Below are 19,835 nucleotides of genomic sequence, written 5' to 3'. Positions count from 1 at the left end.
TCACAATGTCACTCGCATTATGATGTCACACTGTAAACACCATTTTAACATCAAATCTTAACTCCCATTATGACATAACAATGTCATTATCATTAATGAACCACTTTAGTACTCCCATTATGACATCTAAATGTCTCTCACATTATGATGTCACAATGTCCTTCCCATTTTTTGTCACATAGGCACTCCCATTATGACATCACAATGTCATTCTCATTAATAAACCACTTTAGTACTTCCACTATGACATCACAATGTTACTCCCATTATGATGTCACACTGTGACCCCCATTTTAACATCAAATCTTAACTCCCATTATGACATCACAATGTCATACTCATTATTAAACCACTTTAGTACTCCATTATGACATCACAATGTCCCTCACATTATGATGTCATACTGTAAACCCAATTTTAACATCAAATCTTAACTCCCATTATGACATCACAATGTCATTCTCATTGATAAACCATTTTTCTACTCCCATTATGACATCACAATGTCACTCGCATTATGATGTCACAATGTCCTTCCCATTTTTTGTCACATAGGCACTCCCATTATGACATCACAATGTCATTCTCATTAATAAACCACTTAAGTACTTCCACTATGACATCACAATGTTACTCCCATTATGATGTCACACTGTGACCCCCATTTTAACATCAAAATTTAAATCCCAGTATTACATCACAATGTCATTCTCATTATTAAACCACTTTAGTACTCCATTATGACATCACAATGTCACTCGCATTATGATGTCACACTGTAAACCCCATTTTAACATCAAATCTTAACTCCCATTATGACATCACAATGTCATTATCATTAATAAACAATTTTACTACTCCCATTATGACATCACAATGTCACTCGCATTATGATGTCACACTGTAAACACCATTTTAACATCAAATCTTAACTCCCACTATGACATAACAATGTGATTATCATTAATGAAACACTTTAGTACTCCCATTATGACATCACAATGTCACTCACATTATGATGTCACAATGTACTTCCCATTTTTTGTCACATAGGCACTCCCATTATGACATCACAATGTCATTCTCATTAATAAACCACTTTAGTTCTTCCATTATGACATCATAATGTTACTCTCATTATGATGTCACACTGTAAAACCCCATTTTAACATCAAATCTTAACTCCCATTATGACATCACAATGTCACTCTCATTATTAAAGTACTTTAGTTCTCTAGCTATGACATCACAATGTCACTCGCATTATGATGTCACTCTGTAAACCCCAATTTAACATCAAATCTTAACTCCCATTATGACATCACAATGTCATTATCATTAATAAACAACTTTAGTTCTCCCACTATGACATCACAATGTCACTCACATTATGATGTCACAATGAAGTTCCCATTTTTTGTCACATTATCACTCCCATTATGACATCACAAAGTCATTCTCATTAATAAACCACTCTAGTACTTCCACTATGACATCACAATGTCACTCTCATTATTAATGTACTTTAGTTCTCTCACTATGACATCACAATGTCACTCGCATTATGATGTCACAATGTAAACCCCATTTTAACATCAAATCTTAACTCCCATTATGACATCACAATGTCATTATCATTAATAAACCACTTTAGTACTCCCATTATGACATCACAATCTTACTCCCATTATGATGTCACACTGTGACCACCATTTTAACATCAAATCTTAACTCCCATTATGACATCACAATGTCATACTCATTATTAAACCACTTTAGTACTCCATTATGACATCACAAAGTCCCTCACATTATGATGTCACACTGTAAACACATTTTAACATCAAATCTTCACTCCCATTATGACATCACAATGTCATTACCATTATTAAACCATTTTAGTACTCCCATTATGACATCACAATGTCACTCGCATTATGATGTCATACTGTAAACACATTTTAACATCAAATCTTAACTCCAATTATGACATCACAATGTCATTATCATTAATAAACCACTTTAGTACTCCCATTATGACATCACAATGTTACTCCCATTATGATGTCAAGCTGTGACCACCATTTTAACTTCAAATCTTAACTCCCATTATGACATCACAATGTCATTCTCATTATTAAACCACTTTTGTACTCCATTATGACATTACAATGTCACTCGCATTATGATGTCACACTGTAAACCCCGTTTTAACATCAAATCTTAACTCCCATTATGAGATCACAATGTCATACTCATTATTAAACCACTTTAGTACTCCATTATGACATCACAATGTCCCTCACATTATGATGTCATACTGTAAACCCAATTTTAACATCAAATCTTAACTCCCATTATGACATCACAATGTCATTCTCATTGATAAACCATTTTTCTACTCCCATTATGACATCACAATGTCACTCGCATTATGATGTCACAATGTCCTTCCCATTTTTTGTCACATAGGCACTCCCATTATGACATCACAATGTCATTCTCATTAATAAACCACTTAAGTACTTCCACTATGACATCACAATGTTACTCCCATTATGATGTCACACTGTGACCCCCATTTTAACATCAAAATTTAAATCCCAGTATTACATCACAATGTCATTCTCATTATTAAACCACTTTAGTACTCCATTATGACATCACAATGTCACTCGCATTATGATGTCACACTGTAAACCCCATTTTAACATCAAATCTTAACTCCCATTATGACATCACAATGTCATTATCATTAATAAACAATTTTACTACTCCCATTATGACATCACAATGTCACTCGCATTATGATGTCACACTGTAAACACCATTTTAACATCAAATCTTAACTCCCACTATGACATAACAATGTGATTATCATTAATGAAACACTTTAGTACTCCCATTATGACATCACAATGTCACTCACATTATGATGTCACAATGTACTTCCCATTTTTTGTCACATAGGCACTCCCATTATGACATCACAATGTCATTCTCATTAATAAACCACTTTAGTTCTTCCATTATGACATCATAATGTTACTCTCATTATGATGTCACACTGTAAAACCCCATTTTAACATCAAATCTTAACTCCCATTATGACATCACAATGTCACTCTCATTATTAAAGTACTTTAGTTCTCTAGCTATGACATCACAATGTCACTCGCATTATGATGTCACTCTGTAAACCCCAATTTAACATCAAATCTTAACTCCCATTATGACATCACAATGTCATTATCATTAATAAACAACTTTAGTTCTCCCACTATGACATCACAATGTCACTCACATTATGATGTCACAATGAAGTTCCCATTTTTTGTCACATTATCACTCCCATTATGACATCACAAAGTCATTCTCATTAATAAACCACTCTAGTACTTCCACTATGACATCACAATGTCACTCTCATTATTAATGTACTTTAGTTCTCTCACTATGACATCACAATGTCACTCGCATTATGATGTCACAATGTAAACCCCATTTTAACATCAAATCTTAACTCCCATTATGACATCACAATGTCATTATCATTAATAAACCACTTTAGTACTCCCATTATGACATCACAATCTTACTCCCATTATGATGTCACACTGTGACCACCATTTTAACATCAAATCTTAACTCCCATTATGACATCACAATGTCATACTCATTATTAAACCACTTTAGTACTCCATTATGACATCACAAAGTCCCTCACATTATGATGTCACACTGTAAACACATTTTAACATCAAATCTTCACTCCCATTATGACATCACAATGTCATTACCATTATTAAACCATTTTAGTACTCCCATTATGACATCACAATGTCACTCGCATTATGATGTCATACTGTAAACACATTTTAACATCAAATCTTAACTCCAATTATGACATCACAATGTCATTATCATTAATAAACCACTTTAGTACTCCCATTATGACATCACAATGTTACTCCCATTATGATGTCAAGCTGTGACCACCATTTTAACTTCAAATCTTAACTCCCATTATGACATCACAATGTCATTCTCATTATTAAACCACTTTTGTACTCCATTATGACATTACAATGTCACTCGCATTATGATGTCACACTGTAAACCCCGTTTTAACATCAAATCTTAACTCCCATTATGAGATCACAATGTCATTATCATTATTAAACCATTTTACTACTCCCATTATGACATCACAATGTCACTCGCATTATGATGTCACACTGTAAACACCATTTTAACATCAAATCTTAACTCCCATTATGACATCACAATGTCATTCTCATTATTAAATGACTTTAGTACTATCAATATGACATCACAATGACATTCTCATTATTAAACCACTTTAGTACTCCAATTATGACATCACAATGTTACTCGCATTATGATGTCACTCTGTAAACCCCAATTTTACATCAAATCTTAACTCCCAACATGACATCAAAATGACATTATCATTAATAAACCACTTTAGTACTCCTATTATGACATCACAATGTCATTCACATTATGATGTCACAATGTAGTTCCCTTTTTGTGTCACATAGGCACTCCCATTATGACATCACAATGTCATTCTCATTAATAAACCACTTTGGTACTTCCACTATGACATCACAATGTTACTCCCATTATGATGTCACACTGTGAACCCAATTTTAACATCAAATCTTAACTCCCATTATGACATCACAATGTCATTCTCATTATTAAAACATTTTAGTAATCCCATAATGACATCACAATGTCACTCGCATTATGATGTCACTCTGTAAACACCATTTTAGCATCAAATCTTAACTCACATTATGACATCACAATGTCTTTATCATTAATAAACCACTTTAGTACTCCCATTATGACATCACAATGTCACTCACATTATGATGTCACAATGTCCTTCCCATTTTTTGTCACATAGGCACTCCCATTATAACATCACAATGTCATTCTCTTTAATAAACCACTTTAGTACTTCCACTATGACATCACAATGTTACTCCCATTATGATGTCACACTGTAAACACATTTTAACATCAAATCTTAACTCCCATTATGACATCACAATGTCAATCTCATTATTAAACCACTTTAGTACTATCAATATGACCTCACAATGTCAACCTCATTATGATGTCACAATGTAAACCCCATTTTAACATCAAATCTTAACTCCCATTATGACATCACAATGTCATTATCATTTTTAAACCATTTTAGTACTCCCATTATGACATCACTATGTCACTCCCATTATGATGTCACACTGTGAGCAACATTTTAACATCAAATCTTATCTCCCATTATGACATCACAATGTCATTCTCATTATTAAACCACTTTTGTACTCCATTATGACATCACAATGTCACTCGCATTATGATCTCACACTGTAAACCCCATTTTAACATCAAATCTTAACTCCAATTATGACATCACAATGTCAATTTCATTAATAAACCATTTTACTACTCCCATTATAACATCACAATGCCATTCTCATTAATAAACCACTTTAGTACTTCCACTATGACATAACAATGTTACTCCCATTATGATGTCACACTGTGACCCCCATTTTAACATCAAATCTTAACTTCCATTATTACATCACAATGTCATACTCATTATTAAACCACTTTAGTACTCCATTATGACATCACAATGTCCCTCACATTATGATGTGATACTGTAATCCCCATTTTAACATCAAATCTTAACTCCTATTATGACATCACAATGTCACTCTCATTATTAAAGTACTTTAGTTCTCTAACTATGACATCACAATGTCACTCGCATTATGATGTCACAATGTCCTTCCCATTTTTTGTCACATAGGCACTCCCATTATAACATCACAATGTCATTCTCATTACTAAACCACTTTAGTACTTCCAATATAACATCACAATGTTACTCCCATTATGATGTCACACTGTAAACACATTTTAACATTAATTCTTATCTCCCATTATGACATCACAATGTCATTCTCATTATTAAACCACTTTAGTACTATCAATATGACATCACAATGTCAATCTCATTATAATGTCACAATGTAAACCCCATTTTAACATAAAATCTTAACTCCCATTATGACATCACAATGTCATTATCATTAAACCATTTTAGTACTCCCATTATGACATCACAATGTCACTTGCATTATGATGTCACACAGTAAACACATTTTAACATCAAATCTTAACTCCCATTATGACATCACAATGTCATTATCATTAATAAACCACTTTAGTACTCCCATTATGACATCACAATGTTACTCCCATTATGATGTCACACTGTGACCACCATTTTAACATCAAATCTTAACTCCCATTATGACATCACAATGTCATTCTCATTATTAAACCACTTTAGTACTATCAATATGACATCACAATGTCAATCGCATTATGATGTCACAATGTAAACCCCATTTTAACATCAAATCTTGACTCCCATTATGACATCACAATGTCATTCTCATTATTAAACCATTTTAGTACTCCCATTATTGCATCACAATGTCACTCGCATTATGATGTCACACTGTAAACACATTTTAACATCAAATCTTAACTCCCATTATGACATAACAATGTCATTATCATTAATGAACCACTTTAGCACTCCCATTATGACATCACAATGTCACTCAAATTATGAAGTCAAAATGTCCTTCCCATTTTTTGTCACATAGGCGCTACCATTTTGACATCACAATGTCATTCTCATTAATAAACCACTTTAGTACTTCCACAATGACATCGCAATGTGACTCCCTTTATGATGTCACACTGTGAACACCATTTTAACATAAAATCTTAACTCCCATTATAACATCACAATGTCATACTTATTAATAAACCACTTTAGTTCTTCCATTATGACATCACAATGTTACTCACATTATGATGTCACACTGTAAACCCCATTTTAACATCAAATCTTAACTCCCATTATGACATCACAATGTCATTATCATTTACAAACCATTTTACTACTCACATTATGACATCACAATGTCACTCGCATTATGATGTCACAATGTCCTTCCCATTTTTTGTCACATAGGCACTCCCATTATGACATCACAATGTCATTCTCATTAATAAACCACTTAAGTACTTCCACTATGACATCACAATGTTACTCCCATTATGATGTCACACTGTGACCCCCATTTTAACATCAAAATTTAAATCCCATTATGACATCACAATGTCATTCTCATTATTAAACCACTTTAGTACTCCATTATGACATCACAATGTCCCACACATTATGATGTCACACTGTAAAACCCCATTTTAACATCAAATCTTAACTCCCATTATGACATCACAATGTCACTCTCATTATTAAAGTACTTTAGTTCTCTAGCTATGACATCACAATGTCACTCGCATTATGATGTCACTCTGTAAACCCCAATTTAACATCAAATCTTAACTCCCATTATGACATCACAATGTCATTATCATTAATAAACCACTTTAGTTCTCCCACTATGACATCACAATATCACTCACATTATGATGTCACAATGTAGTTCCCATTTTTTGTCACATAGGCACTCCCATTATGACATCACAAAGTCATTCTCATTAATAAACCACTCTAGTACTTCCACTATGACATCACAATGTCACTCTCATTATTAATGTACTTTAGTTCTCTCACTATGACATCACAATGTCACTCGCATTATGATGTCACACTGTGACCCCCATTTTAACATCAAATCTTAACTCCCATTATGACATCACAATGTCATTATCATTATTAAACCATTTTACAACTCCCATTATGACATCACAATGTCACTCGCATTATGATGTCACACTGTAATCCCCTTTTTAACATCAAAACTTAACTCCCATTATGACTTAACAATGTCATTATCATTAATGAACCACTATAGTACTCCCATTATGAGATCACAATGTCACTCAAATTATGAAGTCAAAATGTCCTTCCCATTTTTTGTCACATAGGCACTACCATTATGACATCACAATGTCATTCTCATTAATAAACCACTTTAGTACTTCCACTATGACATCACAATGTTACTCCCATTATGATGTCACACTGTAAACCCCATTTTAACATCAAATCTTAACTCCCATTATGACATCACAATGTCATTCTCATTATTAAACCATTTTAGTACTCCCATTATGACATCACATTGTCACTCGCATTATGATGTCAAATGTAAACACATTTTAACATCAAATCTTAACACCCATTATGACATCACAATGTCATTATCATTAATAAACCACTTTAGTACTCAAATTATGACATCACAATGTTACTCCAATTATGTCACACTGTGACCCCAATTTTAACATCAAATCTTAACTCCCATTATGACATCACAATGTCATTCTCATTATGATGTCACAATGCAATCCCCATTTTAACATCAAATCTTAACTCCCATTATGACATCACGATGTCATTATCATTATTAAACCATTTTACAACTCCCATTATGACATCACAAAGTCACTCGCATTATGATGTCACACTGTAATCCCCATTTTAACATCAAAACTTAACACCCTTTATGACTTAACAATGTCATTATCATTAATGAACCACTTTAGTACTCCCATTATGACATCACAATGTCACTCAAATTATGACGTCAAAATGTCCTTCCCTTTTTTTGTCACATAGGCACTACCATTATGACATCACAATGTCATTCTCATTAATAAACCACTTTAGTACTTCCACTATGACATCACAATGTTACTCCCATTATGATGTCACACTGTAAACCCCATTTTAACATCAAATCTTAACTCCCATTGTGACATCACAATGACATTCTCATTATTAAACCACTTTAGTACTCCAATTATGACATCACAATGTTACTCGCATTATGATGTCACACTGTAAACCCCATTTTAACATCAAATCTTAACTCCCATTATGACATCACAATGTCAGTTTCATTATTAAACCATTTTACTACTCCCATTATGACATCACAATGTCACTCGCATTATGATGTCACACTGTAAGCACAATTTTAGCATCAAATTTTAACTCCCATTATGACATCACAATGTCATTCTCATTAATTAACCACTTTAGTACTTCCACTATGACATCGCAATGTTACTCCCTTTATGATGTCACACTGTGAACACCATTTTAACATAAAATCTTAACTCCCATTATAACATCACAATGTCATTCTTATTAATAAACCACTTTAGTTCTTCCATTATGACATCACAATGTTACTCACATTATGATGTCACACTGTAAACCCCTTTTTAACATCAAATCTTAACTCCCATTATGACATCACAATGTCATTATCATTAATAAACCATTTTACTACTCCCATTATGACATCACAATGTCACTCGCATTATGATGTCACACTGTAAACACCATTTTAACATCAAATCTTAACTCCCATTATGACATAACAATGTCATTATCATTAATGAACCACTTTAGTACTCCCATTATGACATCTAAATGTCTCTCACATTATGATGTCACAATGTCCTTCCCATTTTTTGTCACATAGGCACTCCCATTATGACATCACAATGTCATTCTCATTAATAAACCACTTTAGTACTTCCACTATGACATCACAATGTTACTCCCATTATGATGTCACACTGTGACCCCCATTTTAACATCAAATCTTAACTCCCATTATGACATCACAATGTCATACTCATTATTAAACCACTTTAGTACTCCATTATGACATCACAATGTCGTTCACATTATGATGTCATACTGTAAACCCAATTTTAACATCAAATCTTAACTCCCATTATGACATCACAATGTCATTCTCATTAATAAACCATTTTTCTACTCCCATTATGACATCACAATGTCACTCGCATTATGATGTCACAATGTCCTTCCCATTTTTTGTCACATTGGCACTCCCATTATGACATCACAATGTCATTCTCATTAATAAACCACTTAAGTACTTCCACTATGACATCACAATGTTACTCCCATTATGATGTCACACTGTGACCCCCATTTTAACATCAAAATTTAAATCCCATTATGACATCACAATGTCATTCTCATTATTAAACCACTTTAGTACTCCATTATGACATCACAATGTCCCACACATTATGATGTCACACTGTAAACCCCATTTTAACATCAAATCTTAACTCCCATTATGACATCACAATGTCATTATCATTAATAAACAATTTTACTACTCCCATTATGACATCACAATGTCACTCGCATTATGATGTCACACTGTAAACACCATTTTAACATCAAATCTTAACTCCCACTATGACATAACAATGTGATTATCATTAATGAACCACTTTAGTACTCCCATTATGACATCACAATGTCACTCACATTATGATGTCACAATGTACTTCCCATTTTTTGTCACATAGGCACTCCCATTATGACATCACAATGTCATTCTCATTAATAAACCACTTTAGTTCTTCCATTATGACATCATAATGTTACTCCCATTATGATGTCACACTGTAAAACCCCATTTTAACATCAAATCTTAACTCCCATTATGACATCACAATGTCACTCTCATTATTAAAGTACTTTAGTTCTCTAGCTATGACATCACAATGTCACTCGCATTATGATGTCACTCTGTAAACCCCAATTTAACATCAAATCTTAACTCCCATTATGACATCACAATGTCATTATCATTAATAAACCACTTTAGTTCTCCCACTATGACATCACAATGTCACTCACATTATGATGTCACAATGAAGTTCCCATTTTTTGTCACATTATCACTCCCATTATGACATCACAAAGTCATTCTCATTAATAAACCACTCTAGTACTTCCACTATGACATCACAATGTCACTCTCATTATTAATGTACTTTAGTTCTCTCACTATGACATCACAATGTCACTCGCATTATGATGTCACAATGTAAACCCCATTTTAACATCAAATCTTAACTCCCATTATGACATCACAATGTCATTATCATTAATAAACCACTTTAGTACTCAAGTTATGACATCACAATGTTACTCCAATTATGATGTCACACTGTGACCCCCATTTTAACATCAAATCTTAACTCCCATTATGACATCACAATGTCATTATCATTATTAAACCATTTTACAACTCCCATTATGACATCACAATGTCACTCGCATTATGATGTCACACTGTAATCCCCATTTTAACATCAAAACTTAACTCCCATTATGACTTAACAATGTCATTATCATTAATGAACCACTTTAGTACTCCCATTATGAGATCACAATGTCACTCAAATTATGAAGTCAAAATGTCCTTCCCATTTTTTGTCACATAGGCACTACCATTATGACATCACAATGTCATTCTCATTAATAAACCACTTTAGTACTTCCACTATGACATCACAATGTTACTCCCATTATGATGTCACACTGTAAACCCCATTTTAACATCAAATCTTAACTCCCATTATGACATCACAATGTCATTCTCATTATTAAACCATTTTAGTACTCCCATTATGACATCACATTGTCACTCGCATTATGATGTCAAATGTAAACACATTTTAACATCAAATCTTAACACCCATTATGACATCACAATGTCATTATCTTTAATAAACCACTTTAGTACTCAAATTATGACATCACAATGTTACTCCAATTATGATGTCACACTGTGACCCCCATTTTAACATCAAATCTTAACTCCCATTATGACATCACAATGTCATTCTCATTATGATGTCACAATGCAATCCCCATTTTAACATCAAATCTTAACTCCCATTATGACATCACAATGTCATTATCATTATTAAACCATTTTACAACTCCCATTATGACATCACAAAGTCACTCGCATTATGATGTCACACTGTAATCCCCATTTTAACATCAAAACTTAACACCCTTTATGACTTAACAATGTCATTATCATTAATGAACCACTTTAGTACTCCCATTATGACATCACAATGTCACTCAAATTATGACGTCAAAATGTCCTTCCCATTTTTTGTCACATAGGCACTACCATTATGACATCACAATGTCATTCTCATTAATAAACCACTTTAGTACTTCCACTATGACATCACAATGTTACTCCCATTATGATGTCACACTGTAAACCCAATTTTAACATCAAATCTTAACTCCCATTATGACATCACAATGACATTCTCATTATTAAACCACTTTAGTACTCCAATTATGACATCACAATGTTACTCGCATTATGATGTCACTCTGTAAACCCCAATTTTACATCAAATCTTAACTCCCAACATGACATCAAAATGACATTATCATTAATAAACCACTTTAGTACTCCTATTATGACATCACAATGTCATTCACATTATGATGTCACAATGTAGTTCCCTTTTTGTGTCACATAGGAACTCCCATTATGACATCACAATGTCATTCTCATTAATAAACCACTTTGGTACTTCCACTATGACATCACAATGTTACTCCCATTATGATGTCACACTGTGAACCCAATTTTAAAATCAAATCTTAACTCCCATTATGACATCACAATGTCATTCTCATTATAAAAACATTTTAGTACTCCCATAATGACATCACAATGTCACTCGCATTATGATGTCACTCTGTAAACACCATTTTAGCATCAAATCTTAACTCACATTATGACATCACAATGTCTTTATCATTAATAAACCACTTTAGTACTCCCATTATGACATCACAATGTCACTCACATTATGATGTCACAATGTCCTTCCCATTTTTTGTCACATAGGCACTCCCATTATAACATCACAATGTCATTCTCTTTAATAAACCACTTTAGTACTTCCACTATGACATCACAATGTTACTCCCATTATGATGTCACACTGTAAACACATTTTAACATCAAATCTTAACTCCCATTATGACATCACAATGTCAATCTCATTATTAAACCACTTTAGTACTATCAATATGACATCACAATGTGAACCTCATTATGATGTCACAATGTAAACCCCATTTTAACATCAAATCTTAACTCCCATTATGACATCACAATGTCATTATCATTATTAAACCATTTTAGTACTCCCATTATGACATCACAATGTCACTCCCATTATGATGTCACACTGTGAGCAACATTTTAACATCAAATCTTATCTCCCATTATGACATCACAATGTCATTCTCATTATTAAACCACTTTTGTACTCCATTATGACATCACAATGTCACTCGCATTATGATCTCACACTGTAAACCCCATTTTAACATCAAATCTTAACTCCAATTATGACATCACAATGTCAATTTCATTAATAAACCATTTTACTACTCCCATTATAACATCACAATGCCATTCTCATTAATAAACCACTTTAGTACTTCCACTATGACATAACAATGTTACTCCCATTATGATGTCACACTGTGACCCCCATTTTAACATCAAATCTTAACTTCCATTATTACATCACAATGTCATACTCATTATTAAACCACTTTAGTACTCCATTATGACATCACAATGTCCCTCACATTATGATGTGATACTGTAATCCCCATTTTAACATCAAATCTTAACTCCTATTATGACATCACAATGTCACTCTCATTATTAAAGTACTTTAGTTCTCTAACTATGACATCACAATGTCACTCGCATTATGATGTCACAATGTCCTTCCCATTTTTTGTCACATAGGCACTCCCATTATAACATCACAATGTCATTCTCATTAATAAACCACTTTAGTACTTCCACTATGACATCACAATGTTACTCCCATTATGATGTCACACTGTAAACACATTTTAACATCAATTCTTATCTCCCATTATGACATCACATTGTCATTCTCATTATTAAACCACTTTAGTACTATCAATATGACATCACAATGTCAATCTCATTATAATGTCACAATGTAAACCCCATTTTAACATAAAATCTTAACTCCCATTATGACATCACAATGTCATTATCATTAAACCATTTTAGTACTCCCATTATGACATCACAATGTCACTCGCATTATGATGTCACACAGTAAACACATTTTAACATCAAATCTTAACTCCCATTATGACATCACAATGTCATTATCATTAATAAACCACTTTAGTACTCCCATTATGACATCACAATGTTACTCCCATTATGATGTCACACTGTGACCACCATTTTAACATCAAATCTTAACTCCCATTATGACATCACAATGTCATTCTCATTTTTAAACCACTTTAGTACTATCAATATGACATCACAATGTCAATCGCATTATGATGTCACAATGTAAACCCCATTTTAACATCAAATCTTGACTCCCATTATGACATCACAATGTCATTCTCATTATTAAACCATTTTAGTACTCCCATTATTGCATCACAATGTCACTCGCATTATGATGTCACACTGTAAACACATTTTAACATCAAATCTTAACTCCCATTATGACATAACAATGTCATTATCATTAATGAACCACTTTAGCACTCCCATTATGACATCACAATGTCACTCAAATTATGAAGTCAAAATGTCCTTCCCATTTTTTGTCACATAGGCGCTACCATTATAACATCACAATGTCATACTTATTAATAAACCACTTTAGTTCTTCCATTATGACATCACAATGTTACTCACATTATGATGTCACACTGTAAACCCCATTTTAACATCAAATCTTAACTCCCATTATGACATCACAATGACATTCTCATTTTTAAACCACTTTAGTACTCCAATTATGAGATCACAATGTTACTCGCATTATGATGTCACTCTGTAAACCCCAATTTTACATCAAATCTTACCTCCCAATATGACATCACAAAGTCATTATCATTAATAAACCACTTTAGTACTCCTATTATGACATCACAATGTCACTCACATTATGATGTCACAATGTAGTCCCCATTTTTTGTCACATAGGCACTCCCATTATGATATCACAATGTCATTCTCATTAAAAAACCACTTTAGTAGTTCCACTATGACATCACAATGTTACTCCCATTATGATGTCACACAGTGAACCCCATTTTAACATCAAATCTTAACTCCCAGTATAACATCACAATGTCATTCTCATTAATAAACCACTTTAGTACTTCCACTATGACATCACAATGTTTCTCCCATTATGATGTCACACTGTAAATCACATTTTAACATCAAATCTTAACTCCCATTATGACATCACAATGTCATTCTCATTATTAAAACATTTTAGTACTCCCATTATGACATCACAAAGTCACTCACATTATGATGTCACAATATCCTTCCCATTTTTTGTCACATAGGCACTCCCATTATAACATCACAATGTCATTCTCATTAATAAACCACTTTAGTACTTCCACTATGACATCACAATGTTACTCCCATTATGATGTCACACTGTAAACACATTTTAACATCAAATCTTAACTCCCATTATGACATCACAATGTCTTTCTCATTATTAAACCACTTTAGTACAATCAATATGACATCACAATGTCAACCTCATTATGATGTCACAATGTAAACCCCATTTTAACATCAAATCTTAACTCCCATTATGACATCACAATGTCATTATCATTATTAAACCATTTTAGTACTCCCATTATGACATCACAATATCACTCGCATTATGATGTCACACTGTAAACACATTTTAACATCAAATTTTAACTCCCATTATGACATCACAATGTCATTCTCATTAATAAACCACTTTAGTACTCCCATTATGACATCACAATGTTACTCCCATTATGATGTCACACTGTGACCACCATTTTAACATCAAATCTTAACTCCCATTATGACATCACAATGTCATTTTCATTATTAAACCACTTTTGTACTCCATTATGACATCACAATGTCAATCGCATTATGATGTCACACTGTAAACCCCTTTTTAACATCAAATCTTAACTCCCATTATGACATCACAATGACAATTTCATTAATAAACCATTTTACTACTCCCAATATAACATCAAAATGTCATTCTCATTAATAAAACAATTTAGTACTTCCACTATGACATCACATTATGATGTCACAATGTAAACCCCATTTTAACATCAAATCTTAACTCCCATTATGACATCACAATGTCATTCTCATTATTAAACCATTTTAGTAGTCCCATTATTGCTTCACAATGTCACTCGCATTATGATGTCACACTGTAAACACATTTTAACATCAAATCTTAACTCCCATTATGACATCACAATGTCATACTCATTATTAAACCACTTTAGTACTCCATTATGACATCACAATGTCCCTCACATTATGATGACACAATGTAAACCCCATTTTAACTTCAAATCTTAACTCTCATTATGACATCACAATGTCACTCTCATTATTAAAGTACTTTAGTTCTCTCACTATGACATCACAATGTCATTCTCATTAATAAACCACTTTAGTACTTCCACTATGACATCACAATGTTACTCCCATTATGATGTCACACTGTAAACCCCATTTTAACATCAAATCTTAACTCCCATAATGACATCACAATGTCATTCTCATTATTAATCCATTTTAGTACAGCCATTATGACATCACAATGTCACTCGCATTATGATGTCACTCTGTAAACATCATTTTAGCATCAAATCTTAACTCCCATTATTACATCACAATGTAATTATCATTAATAAACCACTTTAGTACTCCCATTATGACATCACAATGTCACTCACATTATGATGTCACAATGTCCTTCCCATTCTTTGTCACATAGGCACTCACATTATAACATCACAATGTCATTCTCATTAATAAACCACTTTAGTACTTCCACTATGACATCACAATGTTACACCAATTATGATGTCACACTGTGACCACCATTTTAACATCAAATCTTAACTCCCATTATGACATCACAATGTCATTCTCATTATTTACCACTTTAGTACTACCAATATGACATCACAATGTCAACCTAATTATGATGTCACAATGTAAACCCCATTTTAACTTCAAATCTTAACTCCCTTTATGACATAGCAATTGTCATTATCATTAATGAACCACTTTAGTACTCCCACTATGACACCACAATGTTGCTCCCATTATGATGTCACACTGTAAACACATTTTAACATCAAATCTTAACTTCCATTATGACATCACAATGACATTATCATTAATAAACCATTTTACTACTCCCATTATGACATCGCAATGTCACTCGCATTATGATGTCACACTGTAAACCCCATTTAAACATCAAATCTTAACTCACATTATGACATCACAATGTCATTACCATTATTAAACCATTTTACTACTCTCATTATGACATAACAATGTCATTATCATTAATGAACCACTTTAGTACTCCCATTATGACATCACAATGTCACTCACATTAAGATGTCACAATGTCCATCCCATTTTTTGTCACATAGGCACTCCCATTATGACATCACAATGTCATTCTCATTAATAAACCACTTTAGTACTTCCACTATGACATCACAATGTCACTCGCATTATGATGTCACACTGTAAACCCCATTTTAACATCAAATCTTAACTCCCATTATGACATCACAATGTCATTATCATTAATAAACCACTTTAGTACTCCCATTATGACATCACAATGTTACTCCAATTATGATGTCACACTGTGTCCCCCATTTTAACATCAAATCTTAACTCCCATTATGACATCACAATGTAATTCTCATTATTAAACCACTTTTGTACTCCATTATGACATCACAATGTCACTCGCATTATCACTCACATTATGATGTCACAATGTCCTTCCCATTTTTTGTCACATAGGCACTCCCATTATGACATCACAATGTCATTCTCATTAATAAACCACTTTAGTACTTCCACTATGACATCACAATGTTACTCCCATTATGATGTCACACTGTGACCACCATTTTAACATCAAATCTTAACTCCCATTATGACATCACAATGTCATTCTCATTATTAAACCACTTTTGTACTCCATTATGACATCAGAATGTCACTCGCATTATGATGTCAAACTGTAAACCCCATTTTAACATCAAATCTTAACTCCCATTATGACATCACAATATCATTATCATTAATAAACCATTTTACTACTCCCATTATGACATCACAATGTCACTCGCATTATTATGTCACAATTTCCTTCCCATTTTTTGTCACATATGCACTCCCATTATGACATCACAATGTCATTCTCATTAATAAACCACTTTAGTACTTCCACTATGACATCACAATGTTACTCCCATTATGATGTCACACTGTAAACCCCATTTTAACATCAAATCTTAACTCCCATTATGACATCACCATGTCATTCTCATTATTAAACCATTTTAGTACTGCCATTATGACATCATAATGTCACTCGCATTATAATGTCACTCTGTAAACACCATTTTAGCATCAAATCTTAACTCCCATTATGACAACACAATGTCATTATCATTAATAAACCACTTTAGTACTCCCATTATGACATCACAATGTCACTCACATTATGATGTCACAATGTCCTTCCCATTTTTTGTCACATAGGCACTCCCATTATAACATCACAATGTCATTCTCATTAATAAACCACTTTAGTACTTCCACTATGACATCACAATGTTACTCCCATTATGATGTCACACTGTAAACACATTTTAACATCAAATCTTAACTCCCATTATCACATCACAATGTCATTCTCATTATTAAACCACTTTAGTACTATCAATATGACATCACAATGTCAACCTAATTATGATGTCACAATGTAAACCCCATTTTAACATCAAGTCTTAACTCCCATTATGACATAGCAATGTCATTATCATTAATGAACCACTTTAGTACTCCCACTATGACACCACAATGTTACTCCCATTATGATGTCACACTGTAAACACATTTTAACATCAAATCTTAACTCCCATTATGACATCACAATGTCATTATCATTAATAAACCATTTTACTACTCCCATTATGACATCACAATGTCACTCACATTATGATGTCACACTGTAAACACCATTTTAACATCAAATCTTAACTCCCATTATGACATAGCAATGTCATTACCATTGATGAACCAATTTAGTACTCCCACTACGACATCACAATGTCACTCACATTATGATGTCACAATGTCCTTCCCATTTTTTGTCACATAGGCACTCCCATTATGACATCACAATGTCATTCTCATTAATAAACCACTTTAGTACTTCCACTATGACATCACAATGTTACTCCCATTATGATGTCACACTGTGAACCCCATTTTAACATCAAATCTTAACTCCCATTATAACATCACAATGTCATTCTCATTAATAAACCACTTTAGTACTTCCACTATGACATCACAATGTCACTCGCATTATGATGTCACACTGTAAACACCATTTTAACATCAAATCTTAACTCCCATTATGACATAACAATGTCATTATCATTAATGAACCACTTTAGTACTCCCATTATGACATCACAATGTCACTCACAATATGATGTCACAATGTCCTTCCCATTTTTTGTCACATAGGCACTCCCATTATGACATCACAATGTCATTCTCATTAATAAACCACTTTAGTACTTCCACTATGACATCACAATGTTACTCCCATTATGATGTCACACTGTGACCCCCATTTTAACATCAAATCTTAACTCCCATTATGACATCACAATGTCATACTCTTTATTAAACCACTTTAGTACTCCATTATGACATCACAATGTCCCTCAC

The sequence above is a fragment of the Taudactylus pleione genome, unplaced genomic scaffold, assembly GCF_031769625.1.
Source record: "Taudactylus pleione unplaced genomic scaffold, aTauple2 ptg000392l, whole genome shotgun sequence".
Taxonomy (NCBI): domain Eukaryota; kingdom Metazoa; phylum Chordata; class Amphibia; order Anura; family Myobatrachidae; genus Taudactylus; species Taudactylus pleione.
Note: the sequence above shows the minus strand (reverse complement) of the source record.